The sequence below is a fragment of the Pristiophorus japonicus genome, chromosome 14, assembly GCF_044704955.1.
Source record: "Pristiophorus japonicus isolate sPriJap1 chromosome 14, sPriJap1.hap1, whole genome shotgun sequence".
Lineage (NCBI taxonomy): Eukaryota > Metazoa > Chordata > Chondrichthyes > Pristiophoridae > Pristiophorus > Pristiophorus japonicus.
In genome coordinates this window covers 173,210,779-173,220,269 of record NC_091990.1, presented here as the reverse complement: position 1 = coordinate 173,220,269, position 9,491 = coordinate 173,210,779, and positions in this window count along the sequence as shown.

Sequence of the window (9,491 nt, the reverse complement as noted above, 5' to 3'; positions counted from 1 at the left end):
TACCCATTTTCTTAGGTGGTCAATTGAAGACTGACCACAATTCTGGAGCATAAAATAGGCTGGTGTGCCCTTTGGTGGTGTTTTGCTCCGGCACCCATTTTGGATGATTAAGATTTTCCACAGTTTCTGATCTCACAATCCTTTTGGCCAACCGAGTTCTCTATGCCCACTTCTCCTGGCTGTCACGTGGCCTGAAAAGGCTCTTAATTCGGGCTCAGTCTGGGTGTGTGAGAGATGTTGGCACGAACCAACCATAGTTGATCAATCAGTTACTGTTTTTTTTCTCAATCAATCCTTGTTTTCCCGAATCACAATTTTCCCTCGTGACTCATCCCGTTTCCCTAATTGCAATGTCGCACAAAGGTATTGAACAGTATAACAAGGACAACTAGGACAAACAATATTCATGCGAATATACAAATCACAGCTTTAAACTCTATCTAAACATATAATCAATTCTCAGTCTGCGTTGTACGCCACTACAGACTGAGTCCTTAACTTATCCTAATAAAACTTATCACCTTAACTCTTATCATATAAGAACCATTTTCCTAATCTTATCACATAAGAACCGTTGATCGAATAGCGCTCCTTTTTTTTTTCCTTCCCGAATGAAAATCTCCCCGGACTGTTTCAAGATATTTCTAGGATCAGATCCTTTCTGCCTGCCAGCTGAGAAGGAAATGATGACAAAAATAACTTTTAGCTCTCAAATGTGAGTCTTGTAGATTGCAGTACCTCCCCTGTGGACAACAGATTACATATGCGATTCAACAGGGAAGAAACCTCTTGTGAGCAAACGGCTCACCTTATTCTGGCAGTGAAGCCCTTCACTGGAGAGGCACTATGCCAGCATCCGTTTACTTACAGGGTAGAGAGTAAGCGATCTCGGTGGAACCTCCAAGAAGTAACTGTCGAAATCTCGACTCACGATATACGACTCAGACACCTCCAGCTCTGGCAGAAGTTTCTTTAATTTTACTTGCTGCAAGGGAAAAGTCTCACCTCGCCAAAGGCTAAGTGGAGACCTCTGAAATGGTACAATTTCACGAGATATTTATACAGTAAAAACCCAAGTTATGGTCTCTTCCTGTGTATTGGCTCTGTCTCGCAGTCAGTGAATACAGATAAAGAGTTCATTGCTACATCCTTGTCCTGACATGGTTTCCAAATGTTTCCCTTTGTCAGGGTTATTAGTTGGCCAGTCAGCCAGTACTCGATGAGAGTGTGGTAATGAGCTAATACCGGCATTTCATTGTGTCAGGATTGTCCAGTTTCCTGGTCAGTTATTTTTTTGCATGAAATGGATGAGGTCTGTACAAGAGATACTGGTGGTTTGAGTATCACAAAAAGGGGTGGGGGGAGTGGAACTGGTGTTGTATGGACAATAGGAGAACACCATGCGTGGTACTTATCTCTGTCTCCATGCTGTCTGGTGGCTATTGATTAGCTATCAGCCGTTTCAGGCCAGGTTTAGCTGTTTATGCAAACCGACTGTCTGTTGCAGAAATTTCTGGAAGGACCAGGACTCCATTTTGTTTTATATCAAAAAGGGTACAAAATACAGTGTGATATAGCTTAGATAAAAAATACATTTCCACAGCAACCTTAGAGGAAGTTTGGCCCGGTGGGAAGGGAAGTGGCAGAGACAGCTGATTGGATGGTCTCAAACCTTGAGACAAAGAAGTCCATGAGCTCCTCACACTTGTTGTTGGAGGTGAGTGTGGTGGAGACAGGGGAGAGGGGTTTAAGAAGACGGTTAGCAGTAACGATTAGTAGCCGAGGCTTCTCTTTGCATTCCAGAATGATTCTGGAATAGTGAGCAGTTTTTGCAGACAAGAGTAGGACCTGGTAATGCTTTAACTGGTCCAGCCAGACATGGCGGTGAATGGCTAAACCAGTTGTCCGTCATATCCATTCAAGTCTGCGTCCCTTGGACTTGAGGGAGCAAAGATGAGGGCTGTACCAGGGACAACGGCCATGGTGACAGAGAGTAATGGTTTTAATAGAGATTAGGGCACCAAAGGTGGTGGTGAGGGTCTGATTGAGCAGGTCAGTGGCTGCAGAACTGTCATGGTGAATGGAGAGTCAAAGACTGGACAGTTTGGAATTGATGAGTGCAGTTGTAAGAGAGTTTGGAGAGAGTTTGTTCCAGGGCGGACGCAGAAGCAAGTAGGGTTGGGTGGGGGAAGGGGGATGTGGGTGGAGAGCGATACAAGGAAGTGGTCAGTGATGGCCTTATCTGTAATTGACACAGTGGGAGTAGCGAGGCCACGAGAAATGGCAAGGTCAAGGGGGTGGCCGTGAATATGGGTTGGGTTGTTTACCTGGAGAAAGAGATTAAGGAAGGATAGGAGGGTAGTGAACTCAGAGGAGAGAGCGCATGATGAATTGTGATGGAGGTTGATATCACCGAGGATGAGAAGTCACTTGGTGCAGAGGCTGAGGGAGGAAATCAGTGAAGATAATTCGGTGATAAAATTCTTGACGTACTTGGGGGGGTGGTAGAGAACAAGAATTTTGAATAAGAGGTCAGAGGGGTGGAATAAGGTGCGATGCTCAAAGTGCCGGTGGAGTAGGGGGACAGACCAAGGTGTGATTTAGTGATGAGAGCCACACTGCCACCACAGAGCAAGTGGTGGAAGATATAGCCAGGCGGGGAGGCTTCATTTAAGGGCAAGGTGTCATCACCCCTCAGCCAAGTCTCTGTCAGGGCCATGATGTCGATGCAATCACCCACGATAAGCTCATGGATGGCAAGGGCCTTGTTCACAAGTGAACGGACATTCTGCAAGGAGATGCGGAGAGGGTAGGTGATGGCTGATCCATTGCCAGGATCCACAGGGTCAACGCTTGGAGGGGTGAGTGGGAAGGGGAACAGATTGGCAAGGATAACCCCGTTCCACGTGCAAACTGGTCGGCAAGGTTGTTGAAAGAGTAGATTAAGACAGTTAGGGTTGCTTCTCGTGAGCAGACAGCGACGAGTGTCACAATGGGCCCTTCAGAGGATGTCTAGAGAGGCACAGAGGGAAGCTGTAGGCTTATCCAAGAGAGAGTTGAGCCTGGGATGGCAACAGGAGAGTAAGAAGGTAGAAGAGGAGGGATAGAGAGAAAAGAAAAAAGGGGGAGAAAAAAATGGAAACAGAAGTGAATGGCTCGGGTCCGAAGCGGCAGCCAAAGTGAGCACGGAAATGGACACAGGGAAAAACTCACATAGCTACATAGGCCTGGTTATGTAGCAATTATAGGGATGCATATTTCCTGGTAGTAACAGGGAACAGGTTAGTAACAATAGTAAGAGGTTCAGAGTTAGAGTTGGAGGTCCCGTGCGAGGGTAAAAGTTGACATCGGTAGGTTGGAATTAGTTTGGAGCACCAACGAACTCTGCACCAAGCGACTTCTGATCCTCGGTGATATCAACCTCCATCTCAATTCATCATGCGCTCTCTCCTCTGAGTTCACTACCCTCCTATCCTCCCTTAATCTCTTTCTCCATGTAAACTCCCCAACCCATATTCACGGCCACCCCCTACGCAGAAGCAAGTAGGGTTGGGTGGGGGAAGGGGGATGTGGGTGGAGAGCGATACAAGGAAGTGGTCAGCGATGGCCTTATCTGTAATTGACACAGTGGGAGTAGCGAGGCCACGAGGGGCCCACATCCCCCTTCTCCCACCCAACCCTACTTGCTTCTGCGTAGGGGGTGGCCGTGAATATGGGTAACTTCAGATTTACACTAGATTGTAATTTGTTGAGGCCCCAGCACTGACCCCTGTGACACCCCACCATTTCAGAGTAGTGTAGCAGGCGAGAGAAGTCCAGAAGCTGTTTGAAGGGTGCAGAATTGAAGGGTGGAGGTTATTGCCGTGGTAATGAGAGTCGGTTTTGGTGCGGGAAGATGATGGCGAAGTTCACACAAAGTTGGAGCTCACCATAGATCAGAAGCAGTGGAGAAAATGTAAAACCACACAAACCAGCGACTAACAATGCAGAAAAACCAGTAGAACGAGTCACCCAACTGAGCTTAGAAACAGCCACAGCGGGGAAGATAATTTTTTGTTTTCGCAGCAGATTTTTGACACAGCAAATGAGTTTTACGGTGTTATCCCATGTAGTCCAGTGCAGAAGTGTAGGCTTGATGTTCCTTGAAGCCCAGGAATTCAGAAACCAAATTTGAGAAGCAGAGGGTGATGACATTTTAAAACAGTTAAGTTAACTTATAGTTGGGTTAAAATGCACCAACTGATGAAGCCAGCGGAGCTTGAATAGTGGAAACGAGGAGATTTGGGAGAAAGAAATGGCTGGAGATTCCCAGGGATAGAAGTGAAAAGCTCCAGAGCTCCTTATGGAGCTGCCAGCCTTAGCGACAGCCATTTTAGATTTGTTTTAGAAACAGTTATCGTCACAATTTGTTATGGCCTCCAGTGGTGTCATCAGCAAATTTTAATAATGGATATGTTTGTTCTCTTTTGGTACTTTGATATCCCTCTTGGATTCTATCAAGAATCTTGTTACTGAGGGCTGAGCATCCTGTGAAAGAGCACCATTGTTAATTCCCTTTCCAGTTGTGCACGAATACTGCCTCTTCATGGCCACTGATCTGCATGACACCAATAAGATCAGTGAAGCCTTCTGTAGGAAAGTGTATAATATAATAGGAAAATAGCTTAACAATACAGAAGTTAGTATTAATGGGCCCAAATTTCCCCAGGAGTTGCACCATTTCTTTTTGGTGCAACTTGATTTTTCTGGTGTATCTTTTTAGTTGCAAATATGGCCATTTAATTTGCGCCAGTGTAAGTGAGTTAGGTTTTTTGTTTGGTCAGTTTTTTTTTTCAAAAGGGGGCGTTCCCAGCCACTTACACCATTTATGTCAATTTGGCCAGAAAAAAGTTGTACTAAACTAACTTAGGGCAGCGATGTGTCCACTTTTGTCCGCACAGAAAGACCTTACTTACAGTTAAGGAATTGGCGCGAGTAGCTACATTTCGAGCAGCACCAAGCACCAAACAAAGCACAAAAAGTAATAACCATTCAATAGAAAATAAAGAAGTGAAGTAAAGAATTAAATTAACAGATAAAAGTACTGAATCAAATCCTACCTTAAATTGAACCCTGCAGCGGCTAGCCGTGCTGGAGTGTGTTGGGCCAGGGCAAGGTGCGGGACACCGGCAAGCCCTTCGGCCAGGGCAAGAATCGGGAGAAACCGGCATATCGGGGCTATAGGAGGGAGGAGTATCAACGGAGAATGCTGCAGGCTGGTGGGGGTGGCGGGGGGCGGGGTGGGGGAGAGAGGTATCACTCTGATCAGACCCAGCCCCCCCCCCGCCGGCTCTGCGCGGCCAGCATGGAACTAGCTCCGCCCCCCTCTCTGTGTTCTGCACCACGCCACCTCGACAGACGGCCCGAGAATCGGCCATAGTTGCAAGTCTTTTTTTTGCCGCTGCTTTTGCTCTCCAATATCGGCGGGGGCCTCGGAGATGCGCCGTTTGAATTTTGTGGGGAATTTGGGCCCAATATCTTTGTATTACTAGAATGTATTCTGTGTGATAGAGGCTAATACTTAGTTTAGATTAGGTTGTTAGGATTCCGCAGGGGAATGCTAATTAAGCATGAGGTGTCAGGTTAATGCAATTTAGTGACTGGAAAGGTCATCATCAGCATCATTGGCAGTCCCTTATAGCGAGGATGACTTGCTTCCACGCCAAAAAGGGATGAGCTCGCAGGTGTTTCAATGAAGGACCTAATATTCCAGGTCCTGAACTACATATTGAAGGGTGGAAGATGCCTGTGCGTGGATTTTTTTAACGTGTGGTGGCCGTTGCACACCAGCCACTACACGGGCTTGACAGAGCTAGGTCTTGGTCCAGTGGCAAGGATTAACAAGGCGACTGGAGACCAGCTCTGCTGCACGGACCTAGTGCGCACACACATCTCGCAGTGTGGGCTGGGCCCGTGCTGCCCCTGGGCCCTCGCCTCTCCTGGGCCCCGAACTCGCGCCTCTCCTGAGCCCCGGTCACGTCGATCCATGATCTCTCGAGGTACCAACTGCACCACATGGACCTGGGTCGAGCTGTTCTCATATTCTATAGTCATAAATGAACTCGACTTGGGAATTTTGTACTAATTTAACAATTTAAAACCTTTTGCAGTCGATTTTTTTTTAACACAAGCGTAATATTTACTTTCCACAAAATTAATTACTTTGCAAACATGGTCAAGGACAGCAAAAATATCAGAGGGATGGGGGATGAAATTGGGTTACGCTCTGAGTCGGGGCAGGACTTCCTGCGCCCGGCGCGGAGGTCTCGTCCCAGCTGCGAAATTCAGGTTACCACCGCTCACAGGCAGTGGAGCGCAATGTCACGCACTCAGCTTCCTGTTGGGGTGGTCTCCTGGGGTGGGGTCGGCAGCTTCTCCGCGTAGCATTGACACATTTCAATCCCCTTCCCCTTTCGTTAAAGGGGAGGGTCACTGCGATCTTTGCAGGCCTTTTGATGGCCTCCACTATAGAAACATAGAAACTTAGAAAATAGGAGAAATGTTTTCACTCAGAGGGTGGTGAACCTGAGGAATTCTCTACCACAGAAGGCTGTGGAGGCCAAGCCACTGAATATATTTAAGAAGGACGTAGAAAATAGGAACAGTAGTAGGCCATTTGGCCCTCCGAGCCTGCACCGCCATTCAATATGATCATGGCTGATCCAACACCATATTTCCGCTTTTTCCCCATATCCCTTGACGTCTTTTGTTTCTAGAAATCTATCTATCTTCCTTTTAAATATATTCAGTGACTTGGCCTCCACAGCCTTCTGTAGTAGAGAATTCTACAGGTTCACCACCCTGAGTGAAAAAAATTTCTCCTCATCTCAGTCCTAAATTTCCTACCCCGTATCCTGACCCCTTGTTCTAGACTTCACAGCCAGGGGAAACATCCTCTCCGTTTCCAGCCTATCCAATCCAGTCAGAATTTTATATGTTTCAATGAGATCCCCTCTCATTCTTCTAAACTTTCGTGAATACAGGCCTAGTCGACCCAATCTCTCCTCATACGACAGTCCTGCCATGCCTGGAATCAGTCTGGTGAACCTTCGCTGCACTCCCTCTATGGCAAGTATATCCTTTCTTAGGTAAGGAGAACAAAACTTCACACAGTACTCAAGGTGTAGTCTCACCAAGGCCCTATAGCTAAAATCATCATAGGTGATCCCTTGAACGAGGATGACTTGCTTCCACGGGAGTTCACAGATGACTCAATGAAGGACCCGATGTTCCAGTCCTGAACTCCAGTTGAGGTGGTGGGAGATGCCTGTGCGTGGATTTTTTTAACGTGTGGTGACCGTTGCACACCAGCCACCACACGGGCTCGACAGAGCTAGGTCTTGGTCCAGTTGCAAGGATTAACCAAGACGACTGGAGATCTGCTCTGCTGCACGGACCTAGTGCGCACACATATCGCAGTGTAGGCTGACCCGTGCTGCCCCTGGGCCCATGGCTCTTCTGGGCCCGGTACCCTCATTCACCGCACCTCCGCTACAATGTTCCAGGGCCCGGCGCTCCAGCTCTATTTATAGCCCCGACCTGCGGTGGTGTTCTCACACAGGTCGGGGCGGCCCGCGATGTAGCTAAAGTATAGTGGTGCTGGAAGCTGTAATGCCTGCACTGCCCACAAGTATCAATCCTTTCACTACGTTTCATGTTCCCTGAATTCCAACAAGGTGAACTGCAGCTGATTTACAGAAGCCGAAGCAGATTTGGCGCAAAGTTAAATAGCTGTGTTTATGACAAATCTCAAATGGGGATTGTTATGTATGCAATAAAGGTACAAGCTGAGTACTGTTTAACTAAGCAAGGTACAACCTTGCTTCTGCTTTATTACGGCCCAAAGTGCCTGATTCACAAAATGGCTGGCCTTTTATACCAGAGCAGCACCATGTGCGTGCTGCTCAGTGGCCTCCAACAATGACACCATCTGGTGGCTACAAACAGCATCTACATACATGACAGGGATCATCATCATCATAAACCTTAATATTAGCACTTCAGTTGGAAGTTCAGTCTCCAAGAAATAATCTCCATCTGATTACTAGCAACATTTTACCTTAAAGGTACAGTTAGGCTAACTTGGTGGCTAAGTGTGTAAAGAACCCTCCCCACCACAGTGTGCTACTGGGCTACAAAGACCAGTAACTCTGTGTTCCATCCCTGGTTTGTGCAAAGCTAGCAATCTCAGCTGGCGTGGCACTGGAACCCTACAATTGTGTTGGGTGTCCTTGGGCTGCAGGAGCTAAAATCAGCATGGGTTTCTATTTTTGATTATTCCCCAATGATCCTCGATGAAATACAAGCAATGTATTGTAAGCGGTTTTGATCCTAGCCCAATGGTTAGATGGATGGTTCGAATTGCCCCCGCCTTATGAGAAATTTTATACCCGGGGATTATTATTCAGAGTGTAAATGGAATAAGTCACGGGCAGGAATGCTTTGGTGAAAAATTGCACTTATTTATTTGGTCTAACATTACACTGGCTAAAACATGCACTACTAAATGAAATCACTGTTTCTGTGGCGAATACGATCCAGGTTAAAACAACATACAGTACAACACTGGGGACCGGTGACATGCAGTAATTTCCTTGTTACTGTGATGGAGTCTAACTTCCCCCTACCAGTGAATTACCCAGTCGCATGAAGCTCCCTCCCCAGAATAGCCCGAAAAAGCTTCACTTCCAAGAAAACTCTGAGCCCTTTACACCCCACACAGCTCGGCTGGTGCTCTGGTTACCAGCTTGTGACACTCGCGACCATGCTCACCAGTTGGTCTCGATCGCTCAGCTGGTCCTTCTTCTTGTCACGTCGGTCTTGGTGGAGTGAGAGAGAGAGAGGGGGGGGGAACATTCGAATGCTGGCGAACGTTCCAGAACGCTAGAGAATGGTGGAAAAGAGTCTATCTTTAAAGGAGTCCTGCTGCCTTTATCTCTCCCACCAATCTTTGAAATCCTTTTGCTTCTAAGTACTCCGGTGCTTAGTCGGTGATGGGCCATCAGACCCGTGTGTATTGGACTGATGGCCCTAGGTCTGGGACATCTTTTGTGTAGGGAAGAACTGGTCCCTCTTGGTCTGGCTAGGCTAGTGGCTCCATTGTTCTGCTTCTCTTCTGAGATGGAGGTGAGAAGTGCCTTTGCATATTAGAGTGGTTTTCCAATAGTTTATGCATGCCTCAGATATCTGAGCCCCTTTCCTTTTGCTAGGGCGAACCCGTACATTCTTTGACTGACAGTTCTTTGTCACAGCCAACCACCATGCGGTCTCTGGAGTTTTAACAAACCAGCCTTTTCACATATCTGCATCAGGTGATCCCATCACAGAGAAAGTACCCTCAGTGAAAAAAACCCATAAAGTCCAAGAAATATTCTCGACTGAGTCCATTCTTTAAACAGAGACTTTGCGATCTCTTCAGTATGGATGCATAGTGAAGACTTCATTTGGCTTGG